Source organism: Gallus gallus, chromosome Z, assembly GCF_016699485.2.
Source record: "Gallus gallus isolate bGalGal1 chromosome Z, bGalGal1.mat.broiler.GRCg7b, whole genome shotgun sequence".
In the NCBI taxonomy this organism is placed as follows: Eukaryota; Metazoa; Chordata; class Aves; order Galliformes; family Phasianidae; genus Gallus; species Gallus gallus.
The window spans coordinates 1,292,107-1,313,797 of NC_052572.1; the positions used below are offsets into that span (position 1 = coordinate 1,292,107).

The 21,691-nt window shown below is 46.2% G+C and overlaps 1 long non-coding RNA gene across 8 annotated transcripts; it reads right to left on the bottom strand.

The window, feature by feature from the left end:
• Positions 1 to 517: 517 nt before the first annotated feature.
• LOC101748371 lies at positions 518 to 21,085 on the bottom strand. 8 transcript variants are annotated; one of them, XR_005843135.2, is made up of 7 exons: positions 20,921 to 21,085; positions 20,178 to 20,670; positions 19,950 to 20,057; positions 17,461 to 17,555; positions 5,050 to 7,907; positions 4,787 to 4,901; positions 518 to 4,691 (listed from the first exon to the last, which is right to left on the bottom strand). It is a non-coding gene; the product is annotated as an uncharacterized LOC101748371 (long non-coding RNA). The 8 variants fall into 8 exon arrangements; XR_005843133.2 differs by lacking the exon at positions 20,178 to 20,670 and having other exon boundaries at positions 19,950 to 20,135; XR_005843134.2 differs by lacking the exons at positions 17,461 to 17,555; positions 19,950 to 20,057; positions 20,178 to 20,670 and having other exon boundaries at positions 518 to 2,339; positions 2,608 to 4,691.
• Positions 21,086 to 21,691: the final 606 nt, after the last annotated feature.

Genomic DNA, 21,691 nt, shown 5'->3' on the forward strand with positions numbered 1-21,691 from the left:
AGTGGCTATATAACATCCCTCGGTAACTTCAGACTGTGTTTTGGGTAGTTTTAAGGGAATTGGGGTTTTAAGCAGAATGTTTAAGGGAATAGGGCATATGAAGGGAATTGGGTCTTTCCTCCTCGACATAACTCAGCTGCATAAAGATCTAAAAGGGGATTCATGGAATCATAGAATCCTTCAGTTGGAAGGGACCTCTGAGGGCCATCTGGTCCAACTCCCCTGCAGTGCACAGGGACACCACAGCTCCATCAGGTTGCCCAGGGCCTGATCCAGCCTGGCCTTGAAGGTGTGCAGGGATGGGGCATCCTCCCAGTAGAATCTAGAACATTCTGGCAATAGAATGCGCAGCAATTACTTCAGGGGGGTAAAACGTCGTAAGTGTCAGAGACGTGAATAGAGCAGCGTGAAGGCCTGTCCTGTACACACCACGTGCCTGGCAGTGAGCTTGGAACTTAAAATGCCAATAAAATAATTGAGCCACGCTGAAAGGACAAAAAAGCCAAAAGCACCAGCCTTGAAACGAATCTCTTTATTACCCCCACACATAAGCATGTCTGAAATCTACAGTTTAAAGGCACAAGCGTGGAACAGTTCATAATTCAAGAGAGCTAACATGGGGCTGCAGAACTTCATGACATTACATTAAGTTTTTTCACCGTACTTGTGGGTAAAAGAGAACATTATGCAGCTGCTTTTGCATATGCCATCACTGCAGTCAACTCATCTGTCGTTTGACTGATTGTGCCCCTTTATATTATATAGTAATTCACAGTTATTTCATAATTGTCACACAACATGTGAAACTCCAGACTGCTTCACAGCGGTCTGTAGTCAGGGAATGGGATTCCCCAGATCACCATATGGGTATTTCTTAATTACCACACTGTCAAAAAGGAAAACTCCACTTAGCTTGTATAATCACGTTGTTCTGAAAGTTCCTCTACGCTGCAATAACTGCTACAGTTCAGCTACTCCTTTCCCTTGGTCGAGGAAAATGAAGTAACCAAACTGTATGTACATACATGTGTAGGCACACAAACTTGCAGATACATACACATAAATGTACACTTTACATATATGTTGGCTAAGTGGCATAGACTTCAGGGACATCAAACGTCAAATCATTTTATTTAAAAGAGTAGTGAATGACCCATTTTCTCAATAGCTTCCCTTTGTGGCCTTTGCATTTACTCTGTGAAACTCAGCCCTGCAGCGCCAGGAAGGTTTGGTTAATGCCTTAAAGATTGGGTCCTTTCATGTGAGCGTGTGTGTACCAATGTTGCTCTTCTGGGAGGGTCCCATCAGAGTAAACTGCCAGAAAGTCTTCATGAAAGGCCACGCCGGTTGCAAAAACTACTGTTGAGATCACCGTGGTCTCAGTTGTAACTTCTATCCCAGAAAATACCTTTGTTGCTGAAGGTCTTTAGTTCTACAAATACACACTGTGCCTCACAGAATGTTCTGTTGACATGAACTTGTTTGTTGTTGTACCAGCTCTGCGAAGGTGTTGACGTCCAAGTTTTTCTACAGAAAGCACAGTGCTGTGCACAGTGTACACCAGCACAAAGGACTCTCACTGATACATGTAAGGCATCTTCTTTAACAGCATAAACTGTTAGTAAACTTTGCAAGTTTTCTTGCACTTCAGAATTGCACATACATGGCAAAGTTGGCAGGTGTAATTTAGTTGAGGACACAACCAGAACACGTTTGTCACAGGATCACAGACTGGCTGAGGTTGGAAGTACCTCTGGTCCATCTGGTCCAACAACTGCCCCTTTGGTGCCACCCAGAGCAGGGTGCCCAGGCCCCTGTGTCCAGGGACAGTAAAGCACTGCTTCCTGTCATTAACACAGGCAAAATTTTGGAATGTGGCCCTAGCCTGAGATAGTAAGTAATTGGCTTGTCTGTGGTTATGTAGTAGATTAATCTAACTTCACTTCTTGCACATCTATGTCTACAGCATAGGCATTTACCTCTGCTGTCACCATTCTGGACTCCTTGTATAGCAAGCATAGTGAAGTGTTTCTCTCTTGCTTACTGCACTCTAGAGCAGTCAGGAAAATGCTTCTCAATATCATGTGTATTTGTTCGAACACAAAAGGAATCTTTTTAATCCATTATACGAGCCTTTAGATTACTTTAAAGCAGTCAGAGACATTCCAACAACCATGCTTTAATCACATACCAGCTTTCAGAAAGGGAATCTCAGTTTACAGATGCCTGCATTTGAAGATGTTGCAAAGCACGCATGTTGCAGATACTCTCTGCCACTGGCTATGGCTGATAACGACTGAAAATGATGTGAGTGGTCCCAGTGAGCTTTTTGTGCATAGCTGTGCAAAGGCAGAACAGATATTGCTACGGTTATTTACAATTTTCTAGACATAAAAGAAAATCACTGACTGCATTTTCCTATGAGCGTTGCTCTCATGCCCCTTTCTGGCTTTTCTCACAGTGTAAAGTTTTTGTCTACCCAGTCCAAAAGCAGAAACAACCCCCTAAGCATTACATAATCAAACAGCGATGCTTAGAACAGCGCAGCTAAGGCTTTAAGTGTTCAGAATAAGGAGTGTCATCGACAACCAGTTTTTCTCTACTTACCCCATACACACTTCCATCAACTTTCTTAGCCCTATTCTATCTAGAAGAAGAAAGTCTGTCAGTTTCTTAGGCCTGGCGTGTAACTGTGGGTCTGATTCTAGAGAGACCTGGGCAGGCTGCAGGAATGGGCCAGCAGAATCTCCTGAAGTTCAACAAAGGGAAATGCAAAGTCCTTCATCTGCGGTGGAACACATGCACCAGGAGAGGCTGGGGAGCAACCAGCTGGAAGGCAGCCCTGGGGAGAATGACTTCAGGTCCTGGTGGACAACAAATCAGTCATAGAACAGCAATACCTCCCTTGAAGCAAAGGTGTCCAACAGCACCTTAACAGAAGAGCATCACTACCACACTGGGGGAGATGATTTTTCCTCTCTACCATCTAAATAATAACAATCTGTATTCTCTCCCTAGACTAAGCAGGGTAGTGCTCTCGCAATCTGCGGCTTGCACATCCTTCCGTATGCAAAAGTTAGATCACTAGCAGGCTCCTTTAACACCAGAGGAAGAGAGTTCTTCAGACTAAAAACTGTCAAAATGCAGTTCTTAGCATTAATTACACACTTAATTTCCAGCAACTTTCCGGCATCAATACTTAGTAGCCACATAAAAAAATACTGTGGATGTGCTTCCAGTAAAATTTGTTGATTTTTTAAAATTATTATTATTGTTATTATTATTTTGCTGTTGACTCAAAGAAAGCAGTGAACCGTAGATGCATATTTTAGATAACAGAAATATTCCATGGTCTATGATCAGTTTCAGCCTTGAAACAAAGGAAAAGTTCCAGCCCCTTGGGCAAGCCTGCTCTGGTGCTTGGAAAGGTTATAATGGTGCTAGAGGAGCTGACCAGGAGGAGAGTGTACTCCAGCCTCAGAGAAGTTTCTTAGTGCAAACTGCTGACAAGCTACATTTGGAATTATATGCTGGGCTACAAATTGGAGCAGCCGACGTGCCAGCACACAGCCCTTGCTGCTCCCTGCTGAGGCAGTAGTGATCACAGAATGCCCAGAGAAAGCCTGTGATGACCACTAGGATTTCTCACAGCTTACCTGCCATACCCTGAAGACTAGGAGACCCCACTGGCAGGGTCTGTTGGTCACTGTGAAACCCGTTGAAGTCTTTTTTGTGAGTTAATTGGTGAGTTAATTGCCAGACTTGGCTAACTGAAGGATCTCGCTGCCTGCCTTCCTAGATCCCTCAAGCACTACTTGTGTTGTTACTCTTTCTTGTTCGAACTAATTTGCTCCATTTTATTACAGGGAACTAAAAAGCTTTTCCAGACTGAACTAAACTTAGACTGAAACTATTCTTACATGCCTACAGACCTTTTGTTAGGATCCTGAAATGGAATATGCCACAGGCTGCAAGGCATTATTGTATGACTATTTTCTGTTCTTTTTCTAAGCTACTGATCAAAAGGATATAAAACAAAGAAATAAACAAGGAATGCAGGTATCTTAAGAGCTGGACACAATCTCAAGTGTTTAGCATATTCCCCCTCCCTCAAATTGATTATCTTCATTCCTGGTAGTGATGTCAATCCAAAGGCACAAGAAAATCGGTACGTTTAGAAGGGGATCTCTTATTCAGATACCTTCGTTCCCCTGTTGGTTTTGCTGTGAGAGGAACCAATCACAGCTTGCTGCAGCCTTGTAGCCTAGCACTTAAAAGGATTATTTTCAGTGGTAGCATTTTCTTCCTTTCTACACTTCTCTGGTCTGGTCTACATGAGGGGATAGCAGAAGACGTGACACTTTGCTGGTTCCTTTACACGTTCTCACTGGACTGAGAGAGAACAGTAATTGCCTCTTTCTTTTATTCCCAGGGGAATCTGTGTCACCAGACCCCGTGCTCCCCATTCATTTATTTAGGTATTCAGTCTGTTTTCTTATGGCAGCCATGAGGTTCCTGTGATGAGTGTGAAAATCCGGCCCACACCTCTGAACCGACCCTTCTCCAAAGAAGGCAGTGGTCCCAGGAAGGTCCTGGCTTTTTCCTAATGTTGTATGGGGGACTCGAAGGCGGAGGGAAATCACTGAATGTGGGTGACTTTGTTTTCCACCCTCATAGTTTGAATGCAGAAACTGAAAGAAGGGAAGCGTGGATTTCTTAAGAAAATGCTTTCTTTTTTTTTTTGCCACGTACGTGTAAAATACATCCTTATCTCTCTCTTACTTACCTGTATTCTTCTGTGCTTCTGTGAAAATCAGAACTTTTGGGAGAAGCGCTCAAAGCGCTGGGAAAGCGAGCAACCCCTCCAGGCTGTCCTGACCACATGAGCTCAGAGTTCCTTCCTGCCGAGGGAACAAAAACCATTCCTCAATTGTTAGGGCTTCCTTCAGTGCTGTCCTGCAAATGGTAGGCGAATTCAAACACAGAAAAGGAAGACAACAAGGTCACGGTGCTGCCTTTCTAAGGAGGGCTGAGGGAACCACTGCTTACCGTGCTTGCCCTTAGGAAGGTGGGTGAGCATATCTGCGCGATGTGCGCCTGTTCTGACCGCTTCCATCTATCACAGCGGTGAAAGAAAGGCGTGCTGTCAGCAAACAGAAGCAGTATTTTCACAGACCTACTCTGTTTTGTCTCTGTGGGGACATGCAGAAGCAGTAAAGTCCCTTCTCGTGTGAAGCACATCTTAAAACGTACAGTCATTTTGAAGAGATAATTAATATTTTGACCCTCTGTTGTTATTCCCTCACCTCCCCTGCGACAGCCCTGAGGATTCTCCCGTGTTATTTCTTTTAGTCCAGGAATCCACGTATGAAGTGTGTTACTTAATTTCAATGACCGTGTTAATTATAGAAGACAAGCAGTTACTGAATCTCGCACCATAATTAATCAACCTGATATTTACTTACTACATTGTTCATAGCAGATTAGGCTGCAGCTAGACAAGCAGGACAAGGAAAGTGAGTGACAGAAGCATTATCATGGCACACTGCCTCCTATTGGGAAAGTTCATCTTCCTTCTGAAAGAGACGCCTTCAGGGATCATGTAATTTGAATTCCCTGTGAATTTAGTGTCATCTTAGCTTGACCAGCTCTGGAAGAACATATTAACCTCCCCTTGTGATTTTCAGAAAACCATTCTAATTTAGCAAGTAATTAAGGGTCACATGTAGGATAAGGAGCTGGATAAGCTTGGATTACGCACAGGAAGCTTTGTCTCCAGGGCAACCCGAGCAGAGGGCTGCTGGAGCTGAGGTGGGAGGGCAGGCAGCGCTTCCACCCCGCGAATCGGTGCGAGAAGCAAACGCCCGCAGCACTGGCCATCACCGGGATGCTGGGCAGAAAGCTGCGGCCGGTGGGAGCGAGGTCAAGGCAAGTCCAAAACAAGGACGCTTGGCAAAGCCTGCTTTCTTTTTTTTTTTAAAAGCCGAAATTGCTTCAGTCGTCATCGAGGGATTTTGCGGCGCTCTCGCTGTGAGGCTGCCGGTGTCCGTGTGACTGTGGCTGCTCACGCACACATCCGTGGGCCCCGCTGGGCCGGGGCGATGCCAGCCGGGCAGCCCGGGCTGCACACCGTGCTCGGGCGTAACGCTGCGCTCAGGGAGCTCTCCTCATGCAGTAAACATGGAGAGTTAACGTCACGGGCACAGCCGGGAGACCCCAAGCGCTTGGCTGGACACGCAGCTTTCATGTTTCACTTGGGAGCTATGAAGGGAAAGCAATGCTTTTCTTTTCCCTCCAGAGAATCGCTCAGATTTCTGGTTTAAAATTGAGCTCTCTAGCTTCAGAATTTTCTCCTTCTCGCCCTCCTTTATCTCTGTGAGAATAGCAGGCCGGTGAGCGCTCCGGACCACGGCCTTCAGAGCCACACAACCCTCTTCTCGAGCACTTCAGGGGGGCTGATTCCACTGCCTGCCCACACAGCCTGCTCCGACCTCACCACTCTTCAGCATCTCCCTAACACCCAACCTGAACAGGAGTGGCCTATTAGACATGAAATGGTTTCTCAGTTCATTTGTACCCTCTTGATTTCTTATGATCTCGGAGAGAAATGAACAAGGGTGTTTTCCAGAGCTTTCTTTAGAACAAACGAGTGCTCTCTACTGTTGGCTACAGTGAGAAGACGTTGTCATACGATGTATTCTAACAGTTGGGCCATCCTTGCATCTGGAACGCATGTACACCCAACTCAGAAAGGCTCATCCACTGTGGATACGTTGTCTTCCCTCTGCTATTTTCATGTGCAGCCTTTGCACAGAGGCAGCCTGTTCTGCATCAGACCACCACTGCCGGCATGGGAGGAATTTACACACTCCGCTCTCTCTAATATATACTGTAAACATGCCATAAAGAGCCAGTTGTGCTGAAGGCAATTGGTAAAAAGGGTAATGGTCTTTAAAAAAGCACCAGGTTTAAACAATTGCAGATAGGATCCATGCAATACATTACAGGGGATGTTGTATTTGGTGCAACTGCTGAGTACCTAAAGAGAATGCTGACAAGGCCATAGTACTTGCACAGGCATTTTTGGGAGCAGCCTCCGTGCTCTAAGCAGGACAGGTCACCCTCAGAGTCCCTTCATTTCTGCCTGCTTCCTGTGATAAGCCTTGCTGTGCTTTATTCCTCATATTTCACAGTCCCTACTGAAAGAATCAATGGTGTCTTACTCATCAAGTGTTATTTTCCAGGAAGGTTGAAGTACTTGAGCAGTGTTGTGATACTTTGTTTGCATGTGAAAATGCCCTACAGACTGAGCGAGGGACAAAGAAAGACAAAGAAGGTTCTTTCCCTGGTTATTTTAATTGCAAAGAATAAAAAGTAACTATAAAACACTTAGATAGCAAAGTTCATCAGGAAAACCCAACACTCACACTATGTTTTCGGATCCCCTGGCCTGGACTAACATCAAAGCCTCTGGAATTGTGTATCCCAGTTCAAACGTTATGGTGAGGTCATTTTGTCCCAGAAAGCGTTCTGCAGTGTTGCTCTTGGCTGCGTGTCTCCTGCACAGTGCTGTGGTGCATTGTGCCCTATTGCACGTGACTGCTGGGTGAGCCCACGGGAAGCTTTCAGATGTGCCAAAAACCACCTGGAGGTTCACCGGTGTTATTTTTTCCTTGGTGTGAAACAAATAAAAACATCCTGCCTGACTGTACAGAGCTCAGGCTGCAAAGTAACGTTGGTACTTATCTTCTTATTCATATTGGTGGTTTTAGAGACGTTCCACAGATGGAGAGGTGGGAAACGTGCAAACAAGGTTATGATGAGGCTTTGTAGCTTCCACAATGGGTATCAGATACTCTTCAGCAAGCCCCTGGCTTCCAAAATGATTGCAGGACTTTTCAGCACTTCTGTTGAGGAAATACTTAATGTTAACGACACAGAAAAAAAAAAATCCAAGGAAAGGAAGCAAATACTTTATGCTGTCCAGAAACATTTAGGTTCCTATTTACTCCAATTCTCACAACAAAGAGTAGGCTGGCTAGCAAAGGAACGGAGTTGAGGTAAAGGCAAAGCACATCTTTCTCAGACACCAATTCAGAGATGCTATCACAGATTTAGAAAAAAATAAAATAAGAGAGGAGACATCACTTGCTAACTACTATTCCCAGATCAAGACTAGACCTCAGAAATAATGCTTAGTCATCAACTGTGACCTGCTTAGTAGAAGAGGCTAGATTTCAAAAAGATGCATAAATTGGGTGGCTAAATCCACAGACACAAGAATTAATGAACTGCCGAGGGCTTAACATGTTTCAAAAGTCAAATGACTTAACCTAAGTGTGGCCTAAAGCTGCAGAAACCCCACGGCGGTAATTAATTATAGTTCTAGCTTTCGTAAACATCTGCTGGAAACTGGTGGGTGCATCTCACCACACAAGAATCCTTTTTTGGTCACCAAGGGGACAAGTGGAGTGGCACAACAGTTCAGCCCCTCTCATATTCTCCTCCCTTTGTGCTTTATTCAGTTTTAGGATTGCAAAGTAACATTCACTCAGCTCTTTCTTGATTTTATCGAGCATTTTAAATACCGACCAGAACTGATTTGGGAACGTCTGAACTGCCTTGAGCATCAGAAGCCATCAAATTTAGAATTTTCTAATGCAAATGACCTGGAAGTGAAACACAGAAGCACCTCCAGCTTTGGACCTTTGGCTACTTGAGCTTGTGTGATCCTCATCGCAGCACAATGGAAACCACCCACTGCTCTCCCTGCTGCTTCTCTTCCACTTAGTGAGTCCTTTTCACCTGTCAGGTGTCTGCCCCATGCTGTTTATCTCACCTCTGCTATGCTCCTGTTATCTCATTTATTTCACTTAACCTCTGCCTTCCCCATTGTATTTGTCTGCCTTCTGACAACAGGCCTTCCTTCAGCAGCTGGGCATGTTTTTAGTTACTTCATTGTTCCTCTAATGCAATACAGCTGTTAGTTGTAATGGATAAGATAATTTAAGGAACGATCAGTCCCTGAAGCATTACTTGCTGGATAGAGGACCATCCAAATTACTTTCAGCATGAGAATGTGCACTGCACGCTTTTGCTCTTATGTATGGGCAGGAGGGAATTCTCAGCAATGTTGGTACCCAAAGGGATAACTAGTCAGATAAAAGCTCTGCTCAATTTAGTTTCATCAAGGCTACTGCCTGAAGCAGAAGCAACACTCAGAGTCCAGAAGAAAACATATGCTTGTATGCTGACAGCGTCCTGGCCACTGGACTGACTGATGGGATCCAGGGACCGAGGATGTCAGGGCTCCCAGCAGCAGCAAGCCCCCTGTTACAACACTGGGTCACTGCAGGAGGGTTCCAGAGCACATTCAGCTCTCCTCTCACTCACTCACTCACCTCTCCTCTGCTGCTTGCATTCCCTGCAGGCATTACTGGTGGCAGTGGTGGTGGGAAATGTTTTCTTATACAGTGGGTGCTGTTCCACTGCATTGGGAATATGAAGGGACAGCTGACAAATCCCCTTGGAGGTCAGAGATGAGAGATTTATCATCAGTTGGAGGCCGGAGCCTCTGGTTTGGACTCACACGTGATGTGACCTGAAAGTACCCCAAGCAACAAGTTTCAGCAGAAACAGAAAGACACTTCTGCTCTAGCAGGTGCAACCATAATGAGAAATGTGATTTTGCCTTTACCACGGGACATCCACTACGTGCACTTTGCAACCACTAAACTGCTCACCACTTCCAGAGGGAAAGATAAGGCTTCCAGACCCAAATCTACCAAAAGGGGGGGGGTTCAAGGCGCTTTAGCCTCCTCGTTAGCAGAAGGTGAGATGTGCCACCTATAGGCTGAGGTAAGTGGCTCCTACTTTTCTCGCTCCTCTGGTGCGGTAGGGCTGCATTCATCCCCTGTATGCATCTCTAAGCTGCGGCTGATGAAGCAGCAATGAAGCTACCACCTCGTAAGGCTGGGAACACGAGGAGCTGGAGAAGTACCCCGGCCTGCTTGTCCTTCCTTCTTAAGAACAGGATCACCTTCGGAAAAACGAAGGTAATTTCTATTTAAATCGGCCACGTTGTGCACCAACTTGTGGCCGTGCTCATTAGGAAGGGAGGGGGTCTGGGAAGCACCTTGCCTAACGGCAGCAAGGCAAAAAGTGAACTGGAGGAGGAAATGGAAAGAGGGTAGACTATGTTTAAGGATTACATCTTGGCACGCACAGCATGTGATTTTACAACCCAAGTCACACTGGCTAGGGGTAAATCAGCAGCTATTAATCCCATGGGAAACAAAGGAAACCCAAGGTACTACCTCCTGCAAGGATTCTGTGAGAACTCAGCAGGTAACCGTGATGAGAGTGCAGATCTCTGCAGGCACAATTATACCTACCATGGAAAACACATGAAGATTTTTCGGTGCATAAATCGGGGGCAGGAGGAAGACAAGATGTTTGCTCAATTAGACCGAAAGATTTTTTAGCTCCGCATCTTTTGGGACCTCCTAAAGCAAAGAGCTGTGCTTTGCTGAGCTTCCACAGATGGATAGCTCTGGGAACAAATGTTTAGGGGAATTAATCCTAACCTCATCCACTGGGAAGTTTCTTTCTACCAGCCTGCAAGAAACCCCTGGTTTTCATGACAACAGAAAGAAAAGCAAGTGCCCATGCATAAGAGTGAACAGAATCCTGTTTAGAATGTGAATAGGGGTACAAATTACCAAGCATAAACACAAATCCGAGTAACTGTTTGCAAACCTTTAAGGTCCCCTCCAACACAGCCATTCTATGCATCTGTGACATTTACCGTGTGACTTTACGACAACCGCTGGTGTTTAAAATCTTACAGACACCAAGTACAGAATTTGAAGTGCTGCATGAAAGTCCTTTTTTTTGTCGTTTAGGCTCGTGTATTTTTGTGACAGGTAAAAGCAGGGAGCACCAAGCAGTGCAGAAGCTTAGCTGAACTTCAGTTAAATAAGTGCTTTACGCACTTGACAGAATTTTCCTTCAAGATGTAACATATTTAGAGCTGCCCAGGGAAGTCCCCCTTCCTTGGGGGGAGGTCTAAGAGATGCGTGGCTACAGCACTAAGTCTAATGTCAGGTTGATGGTTTGACTTGATGAGCTTGAAGGTCTTTTCCGACGATCCATTCTGCGATGAGCCAACTTCGTCCTGGAGCCCCAAAGGTATCACATGCATGTAAAAAACACAGCCTTGGGGACACCGAAAGATCATTCTGTGCCACAAATCTGCGTAGGCGGCATATAAGCAGACCCAGGCATGACAGAAGGCTGTGCTCACCGGGTGCATCTGCAGCGTCACGTTCAATAAACCTGCAGGGTTATTTCTGCCTACGGCTGGGCAACGCCAGCAACAGATCGGACGGTCCTTTCTATTCTTTCTCTGCATAAAACCGTCAGCCCTGCGGAAACGAAACCCACGCGAAGTGTTCTGCAGAGGGGCGTCCATCGGGCGCTGCCCCGCAGCCGGGCTCTGCCACGCCGGGCGCTGCCCCGTTGCTCGCGACCCCCTCGTGGACGCTTACCTAAATTCAGTCCTGTCCCTTCACGTGCTCGTTTATACCGACAGGAAGGCATGCCTATACATGGCGGTGGGGCTGCTTGAGGTCTGTGGGGTGCTAAGCCCTCATTAACTCCACTCACGCTGTCTTACTCTGCTTGCCAGTGCTTAAGCAGTGCTTTTTTTAAAAAGCAACCAATTAGCACCTCATCAGCTCCAATTAGAGGAGACAAAAGCAGTGTAAAGATAACTCAATGAGAGGGGGTGGCACAACATCATGTAATCTTTTAAGACAGCAGTGAGCATTCACTGGGCGAGCTGCGCTGGGCCTATTCACCTTCTTTACTTCCCTCTGGATGCATTTAAGTCTTTTTTTGCTGGGAAGCCGGGCCTCCCAGGAGTCCCAGAGTCTCTCATTCAGGGCTACCTGTTTACAGCTCACCGAACAGAAGGACCTAAACAATCCTATATTGTACGCCTGTTGCTTCCTTAAACTTAGGCCTCCACAATGGCATGTTTTCAGAAGCTGGGCAGAATAAGTTAAAGGCTGGCTTTATACTCATTAAGTGTTCTCCTTGTACTGTCTTCTAATTACATGGCAGGGCAACAATGTATTTTTTTTCTTCAATGGAGTTCTTTGGAGCAGTTAATTTGGTGCCTATACTAAATGCCCCAAAACATTAATTAGTGTGGAAGGAACCCTAATTTCCTCGGTGGCTTTCCTCTCCATTTACTTCCCTTGTTTTCACATAGGCTTGGATGAGCCTCTATAATGAAATTACCTCATTAATGCCTTTATTCTTGCAGAGTAACTCATTCAAGATCTACCATTTAGTTTTAATTTAATGCTGTCAAAAGCAAAAGGTGCATTCATGTCTTTGATTAGTGCTTTTTTCCCCCCTCTCTAAAGAGTGGACAGATTTAAATTATTAAGATGGCAAGTAGTGAGTTATAATTGGATACAAGCAGCACTTCAGTGAATATTAAATGCTTTCAAAGCCTGGTCTATGTGGTCTGCTGACTATTAACTGTGTCCAGTGAGTAATTTGGTGGGTTTTGAATTAACGGCACCTTAGCCACTGTGAAGCAAATTAAGTTTAATTTTGTTTATAAAAAACAATGAAGCTGCATTTATCAACATGACGGTCGGTCGTAACAGAGTTCAGTTTTTCCCATTGTCCTGCACTGACCTCATCGCTCGGTTACTTTTGCTAACACGGGCTCTCATCCTGTACGTCACAGTCACGCAAAGTCTAGATGGAGACCTGATTATGTATGGCCAGCAAGACAGAGCCTTTCAATTGCAAGAACAGCTGGGTTCTTCACACCGTCAGGAAGAAACCACCCCATCCACACATGACCACGTTTTTCCCTTCCTCCACACCTGTGCAATACTTCCCAGCCGCCAAACTCCAAACATTTTACAGAGATGGGGACACCTCACCCAGAAAGAACTGAACAACAAAAGGAAAGGAGAGAGGTACTGGAAAACTGCTGTTGCAGCATGGAAAAAGCAACAACAACAACAACAACAACAAGAATGTATTTCCACAGCAACGATTTTCTGTACACGAAACGTAGTGGGGTTTATACAGGAGGTGGTGTGCAGTGGTTGTCCTGCATCTGCACCGGCAGTTTGTACCCTGCATTGCTGCAGTGCAGCCTGCCCTCCCTCTGCGTTTCAACCTTGTGCCAAAGGGGTCATGGCTAAGGGCAGGAGTGTGACGATGCTAATGTTGCCTCCGCTCTTCTGGGTTAGGAGAAGCTGGATCTCAGGCTACTGGGGGCTTTCATTAACTGTAGTAGGTTTAAATTAAGCTTTGCCCTTATTTATTTATTTTTTTTAATAAATAGTTTGTGTTTATGTATTGATAAACATCGTTTCTCTAACAGTGAGGATTACCAGTTTGTTTTACCCCAGGAAGGTATGTATGAGAATCCTTGAGCAAATAGAAGTCTTTGGGTTTTTGGACTAGTGATGTTTCCAAAGTACTGGGCTTTCCCTGTGAAGCACACAAGGGAAATACAACATCCTTAGGGAGAGATTTTTTTTCTTCACTTAGGATTTGGTGTAAAATTTCAGTCTGGTTTTAACTACAGCTCTCCTTTAAGGCTTAAAATATGACAATACGTTAATCCTTATTTTTATAGATGTGAGTAATTCCTGCTACAGGTTTTCGATTCACCTACAGGAACACTCAGGTTTGGATATCTCCCCATTATCTGACTTCTAACTCTGGATTTCAGCTGGGCTGCATGAGATCCCTCTCATAACAAATGGGGTTTTTATGCATGTGTGTTTTTCCAGTTCATAGTGCCTGGGACAGAGCAAGCACTACGACCTTGGAGAGCTTACACTGCCTACTGCACAGTGTAGCATCGGGGTATACAGTCTGAAGTATAAAACCTGAAGAAGGCAGCAAAGAGTTTGAGGAACCAGTTCTGATACAGTCTCATGTGCACTCTCCATTGCCAGCTCTGTGGTGCACTAGATCTCTCTCATAAATTGCTATTTAGCACAGTTCAAGAGTTGTACAGTATTAGTGATAGGTCCCAAAGTGGAGCTAGGTCTCTGTCGTTGGCTTATTTTGCAGTAAGAACATGCCATAAAGTCCTGTTCCTGTTCTAGGTCAGAATGGTGAGGGTGGTTTACAAAAAGCTGGTTTAAGTCCAGTCATTGTGCAGATAGTAAGTGTTCCTCTGAGCCACACGAAGGCCCCAGTCCAGGTATTTCTCTCAGTGTAATATATGCTGCCAAATTTGTGTGTTTCTGAATATCCAGCAGCATTCACTCCCAGCTCTCCATTAGTCCAGTGACCGAGGCACTTGCTCAAGAAGCAAGGTAACCTGTCCAATTCTCTTTTCATCTGTAGGAAGCATGCACATTTCAAATCACCACACCATGTCTTTCCAGGAGAAAGGGTAAGGAATGAGTCTGGCCATTCACTTACTGCCTTTTGAAGCAGGGCATCGTGCAGAAACAGTCAGAGAGGGCAGACAAGACCCTTCAGCTGGGAGCTGTTTGGTGTCTGCTCCAAGAACAGTTCCCATATTTCATGTTTGTGTGAAATACAGTGCTAGAGAGAAATACAGTGGGAGCCTTTTCTCCAAGGTTCATGGCCTTTCTGTAGGATACCATGATTGTAAGTCACCTGCAAAGCTCAGCTTCTCCCTCTGGTCCAGGGAATATCCGACAGGGAGAGCAACTAAGGAGCTTGTTCACCAGATGAACCCAGAAATATAACTGTGTGGCTACAGATAGCAGCTCTGTGAAAATCTGGGCTTAGTATGAGTGTTGATCCCAAGCCTTATTTGCCACCACTTGAAGACACTGTAGGACACATACGCATAACCTCTAATGGGTGCCTATGCTCAGGCAGAAGACAAGCACAGGGAAGGAAGCATAGCTGTGATCAGCAAGAATCACAACTGAAAAACTACAGGGATCAACTGAAGTGACACACCATTTAATTCATCAGCAGGTAGCAGCAAAAACAAACAGCAGAACCTGTGTCTACAGAGCAGATGCAAGAAGAGAAGTGAGGGAACGGTGCATAAAAGGCAGAAGGCTGGCAGAGCTGTCGGGCAATGGGATGGGCACAGGGTCCTCCAGGGAAGCTTGTGCTGTGCTAAGAAAGAAGCACAGCAGGCTTGGCCTGATTCTGTCCTTGCTGGCCCACAGTGAGCACCTTAAGGCAGCAGAGTGGGCAATGCCTCACTGTGCAGATGTGCCATGTTTGGCAGCTCCTTTGCAGCTGCCATGTGCTCGCACCTTTGGATTGTGGGGCCAAGCAATGCTGCATGTGAAGGAAGTGAGATGGACTAAAAGCAACTGCTTCGACAGGGTTACTTTCAAATCCCCTGATGAAAGTACACAGTACTTTTACACAGTACCCTCCTGTTACTAGTGCTGATGTGCAGGAGGAAACAGAAAGAGAAGCAGAGAAGGATGAGATGAGATGAAAGGGTCTCGACCACTGATGGAATGAATTGCTAGTCTGTCCTCGAGTTGGAGATAGCATAAAGCAACTTTTAGGGAAGCCCACACAGCCGAGGAGCACATCTTTGCTATTTGTTTTCAAGGAGTATTCTTAGTATTGGCAGTAAGGTGCAAACTGGGAATTAACCACACGGTGACACATGATTGCTTGCCAGAGCTGATAGACTCAAGCCACCGTTGGCGAAACTAATGTGGCCGTGCAGAGACTGCGGTGCGAGAGTGCCCCCTGTTGTTCCAATGAGACTTGTAAGAGCTCTGAATCAGTCATACACGGCAAAGGGGCTGCATAGCGTTGGAAGGTGGCTTTAAGTGGAGAAAACGGCACGTAGTGGGAGGCTGACAAAGCCAGGAGGGTGTGTGGCAAAGCACTAGAAGAGCACAACGAGAACCAAGAGGCATGTGCTCCTACAGGGCAGAATCTCTTATTACTCTGGCAAAAACGTGGCTGTAAGGTCATGCATTACTCAGGCTATAGTGAGGAGTCTGAGAAGTGGAAAATCTCTGCTGCATCGCATAAGAGCAAGAGAAATACCACCACGAATTAATGGTTTATGTGCAGCCCACACTTTGCTCCCTGCAGCACAAGAACAGTCTTACTTAGGCACACGTAAGTACCTCTCTCTGCCTTCCACTTAGCAGGATACCTTTGAAAGGCCTCTAAAGGCAGATAAAGTCCTGCTTTGGCAAAATCTTTCCTCCTGTTTGCTGGAACCCTGGATATCATCTACCCTGCATACTTCAGAGATTTTATTTCTGTATGTCATCCCTGCACTGTTGAATTCCTTCTGATGACCTGGGGCTATGAGGAACACCTGGTTTAGTCTTTTATTCAGTTTGATCAAAGGAGCACTGACACAGCCAAGCATTTGGCTGAATGAGCGCTTTGCTATGAATAGCACAGATATTTGGACTCAAGTGTATGTTAGCAGCAATCAATTGAAATCTTCATAACAAAGGCCTGTGGGAACTAAAGGTGGATGAAAGAAGAGGAAAAGATGCTTTGTAGGGCTAGGTTAGGACATAAAGACCTGCATCTTGTAAGCAGGTCAGCTGTTCCACACAGAGCCAGCAGCATGCAGACACTGGTATTCTGCCTCGTCCCCCCATCACCAACAATAAAGTGGCTATGGTGAATGCAGGCTGAAATTCACATCACATACTGGTGAATGTGGCATAACCACCCAGGACTGGGTAGGCTGAGTGACTGCGGGAGCAGAAAGCTAGTTAATTAATTAGTATTAATGCAATACTAGGATGGGGAGAGTTTGCATGCTACCCAGGTCTATAGATTACATACTGACGTGAAATATAGAACGGTTATTAGGGGCAGCAAGTGAAAGCAATTGTTCTCCTGACAGCAACAGCAGTGACATCAGAGGAAACTAGCAAGCAATAGGATGATGGTTCCTATTTTGAAAATATTCAATGCATATTGCTTTTGAAGATACGCACTGGGGAAACAGAGCAACACCGATGAAGAAAACAGGCAGCAAAAAGCTATCTGATTGAGCTGTTACATGGGCTTATCACTTTGAGATAAAATGGGGCTTTCTCCATCAGCTATAATGCTTATGTGTGCTTTGAGTTTATGGAGACAAAGTTTTTATCACAGAACCTAACAGGGAACCACAGTCAAAGCTTAGGTCAGATGCTATAAAAGTAGAATCATCCAGTGATCCTAGTAGTTTAATTCATTGTGGGAGAATCTCCTGAGAACCAGCAACTTGAAGAACAGCTGTTTGACCCATATTGTTGATTGCAAATTGTTTAAGGAAGAATGAACAGAAGAGTCTGAGGAGGTGTAGGGACAAGGAAGGAAAGTTTTGGGAGGAAGGGAGAAAGAGAAGGAAAATATAAGTGCTCTGAGTGACCAAAGTGTTTAAGGCTGGAGAGACTGGTTTGCACATCCGAAGGTCTGAGTGGGGATAATGCATACCTACAGCCAAGCCACTGGAGCAGACTGATCAGTTCTTCCCCATGCAGAGTTCATGGCTGTGAGAACAAAAACCACTGATGGATGCAGCACTGCTCCTGGGAACATAAAACATGGATATTCTCACTGATTTATTGTGGTAACTGCTTATAGTTTTAATTAGAAGGGATGCAGGTACACTCCATGTTTGTAATCACAATCAGCAACAGAAGGCTGACCTTTCCCATCAAAACAAATATAGCTTCACCTGTAATCAAATTAAATGGCTGACCATTTGGTTTACCTATAAAGACCTCTAATTCTTAACTCAACCCTCCAACCATGGTAATTTATCTGCAAAACATTTTTTTTTTTAAAGAGGTTCTATCTGCAGTTTTTGTGCATATGGCAAAGAAAAGATGAAAAAAATATGTAGCTTATAACTAGAAATACCTATTGGGCTGCAAGGCAGTACTGAATTTTCTGTGCTACTGAGTAAAGACAAGAAGAGCAAAGGTAGTTAAGAGTTCTGTTTGCAGCACCCATTCTAGAGCATCTCTCAGTAGTTGCTTAGATGTTTTGGCTGATATCAAAGGCCCTGTGAACTGCCTTTTGGGTGCTGTTCTGCAGAGGAGAAGCTGTGATCCCTGGCTGCACAGTAGTAGTGAGTTTGGAGTGAACAGCCAAAAAGAAAATCCAGTAAGTTTATGGACAAAGATGGATATCTCCTTAGTCAGTGGTCTCCAGGGTGTTCTGGATAAGCTCCATGCTCTGGAGACCTCCAGGGGAGCCTGAGATATATCTCTGATAAGGTGTACTGGGCAGAAGCAAGAAACCATGCTAAAGTCAGTAATTGATGTCCAAAGTCTGTTTACATATGTACCTCCGAAAGGTATAAATAGAAACTCACTTTCTTCAAAAAACAAACCCCTGTACAAAATCACAGAATCATAGAATGTCTTAGGTGGGAGGGAAGCTTAAAGATCACCTAGTTCCAACCCCCCAGCCATGGGTTGGTTGCTAACCACCAGCTCAGGCTGCTGAGGGCTCCATCCAACCTGTCCTTGAATGTCTCCAGAGATGGGGCATCCACAACCTCTCTGGGCAGCCTTTGCCAGTGCTTGCCACTCTCTGAGCAAAAAACGTCTTCCTAGCATCTCACCTAAATCTCCCATGTTTTAGTTTAAAGCCATTCCCCCTTGTCCTATCACTATCAGACTGTACAAAAAGTCAGTCCCCCTCCTGCTTGTAAGCTCCCTTCAGTACTGGAAGGCCAGTCTCTTTTATCCAGTCTCTCTTATCCAGGCTAAACAAGTCCAACTCCCACAACCTTTCTTCATGGGAGATAGAAGAAAGCCCCTCTGCAGATCTCCTAGACATGCAGGGGCCTCACGTGGGATGCTCAGCACACTTCAGACTTCTTAACGTGGATCATCTCTGGTGTGAAACACTTGCTGCACTGATTAACCCTGCTCTTGGGGATGGCTTAGTGAGTGTTATGCTGGTGGCACCACGTATACGGATGTAGCTCTACACACACATACCCACATATCTATCTATAGACACATATACAGGTAAAGGATCAGCTTGCTTCACCAGCTGAAATTCAATAGTAACTTCTAAAGTACATATGTTAGAGCACCTGAGACCAGACTCAATAGCTCTGGGATGTCTCTAGGCTATCCGAGAGCTCACTGTAGGGCCCTGAGAGACCTCTATGTCACAACAGAGGGCCCTGGGGTCCATGGGACTGTTGTAGGGTGTCCTAAGGTACACTGGGGCACTTGGGAGACTTCTTGGGAAATATGGGAAGGCTATTTGCTGCCCCGAGACGTGAAAGGGGATTGAAGTGGTGGGATCTGATCAGCAGGGAGGTGATTCCCCTGGGAGAGTTCCCTAGAGTGCACTGGGAGGTCTCTGCAGTGCTCTACAGCACACTGTGGAGCTGATGGGTACATTGGGTGGGGTGGCCTGTCATGCCCCATGGGAATGCATAGGAGAGTGTGGGGACAGTAGAGGACCATGGAGTCCATAGGGGGAGAGAGCGGAGATGTGAGGGACTGATATAGAATCATAGAATCGCTAAGGTTGGAAAAGACCCACAGGATCATCCAGTCCAACCATTCGCCCTTCACCAATGGTTCTCACTAAACCATGTCCCTCAACACAACATCCAAACGTTCTTTGAACACCACCAGGGTTGGTGACTCCACCACCTCTCTGGGCAGCCCATTGCAGTGCCTGACCGCCCTTTCAGAGAAGTAGTATTTCCTAATGTCCAACCTGAACCTTCCCTGGCGCAGCTTGAAGCCATTCCCTCTAGTCCTAGAGGGAATATAAGTGTTGTTGTTGGTAGGAGGACTTGCTTTGACATAAGATCAGGGAGAATGTGAGGGGGACAAGTGGTGGGGAGCAATATGCTATCCAACGTCAGTGTTTCTGTTGAGGTTATGTGGTGTGGTTGAGCTTGTTAGTTTAAAACTGATTCGTTCATCTTCCTTAGAAGCACTTACCAAGAAGCGTTCTAAGAATACAGAGAAGAGTTAACTGGAAGGCCGTTGTGGGTAGCAGGGGTACTGCAGTGTAACTGCTGCTCACAGGGCCTCGGCTGCAGCATCACCCTGAGAAGAAAAGCGCAAGGCAGGGCCGGAAGGGTTAAACTGGGTGCAGAACGGGGCATCGCTGGTGGGTCCGGGGCCCTTCCGAGAGAAACGCCTTAAGGATCCGCGCTGCTAACGGACATCAAGATCCGCATCGCGCCCGCCGCGCCGCCACGTAGCTGCAACCCAACGCAGCAGGAAGTAAACACAGCGACTTCCTGCAGGCCGCGCTAGGCCCCCGGTTCCAGCAGGCTCTATGGTCATCGGTCCTCCACGTGAATTGCGCACGCGTGCTAAACCATCCTGGAGGTCATACACTGCGCATGCGTAGCGGCTCTCCGCTGCTCCCCGCTGACTGCCATGCGGCACTGCACGTACCGGAGCGGCGGCACCTGCGCATTGCGGTGCGCATGCGTAGAACAATCAGGAGGACCGGGTACAATAGAGATCAGCGTACTGCTGGTGTACAGCTGTCCCTGCAGAAAGACGCTACTTCCGTGTTGCCGGGCGCATGCGTTTCACCTTCCGGAGGACTGAAAACCATAGAAAATAGCGAACCGGCGGCGTAGGAGTGCACGACAATCAGAGACTACTTCCGGAAACACAGGCGCACGTGTACCATGACATGGAGAACCTATTGCCATGGAAACAGCCGGCTGGAGACAGGGAGCAACACCAAACAGCGCTTCCGTGTTCCAGCACCCATGCCCACCACGACCCGAAAAATACCCTGCCTTAGCGGTAAGCTGAACGCCCAAACTCCATAGCCATAAGCACAACCACAGCTTCATAACGACACCCATAGACAAGACCCAGCCCAAGACGATCACAAACTCCACGCACTAGACAAACAGCACTTTGGTAGTATGTCAGTTACCCATTACCAGATTGGCATCCCGAGCCTCCTCCTCGTGCTCAGAGTGGGAAGCGATATCAAGACCTACAGCTCTCGATTATCCTCCCCCGCAGGCTCTACGCTGTCTCTTCTCTCTCCGTTCGCGCTCCCGAGCGAGCCCTGGGACCGGACCGCTCTGCTCCCATCTGCCCCCGCTCCGCGCCCGGTGGCAGCCGATTGGCTCAGCGCCGCGGTAGATTTGCATGTGCCCGCCCCACCGCCGCCTGTGAGCAGCAGCGCCACCTGCTGGACGCAGTGTGGTACTGCAGCGCTGCTACGCACGGACGGCGTTTTTTGGGGGCGAGGAAGAGGCTCTGAGACATTCACCATCAGCCCCAAATCTGGAATTAGTTACTAACTGCAGAGATTCTTGGTCACAGCATTTCAGTTTGCAAATTAAATTTTATAAAGCCGTATTTCCCTGAGCTTCCATGCTGAAGAGCCAACCAGTATGTTTATTTCTGTATGATGGAACTTGTATACCATCCAGACCTTACAAAAAATATATTGGAAGGAGAAATGCATTACAGTTCAGCACAGCACTGACAGCATAGAAAACCCCCCAAGTGAGTTGCAGGAGGAGGTGTTTCTTCACAGTTAGGTTTTTACATCAATCCCTGTGTTTTATTCAGACTCGTTAAGAGGTGTTGTGGATGCAAAATGCCACAGGCTGTGGCAAAATGAAAGAGGCATCACTGCTGCAAGAAGTTTTGTAGGTTGGATTAAAATGCTGAGACTGTGTTTGTTTTAGACAAGGCAC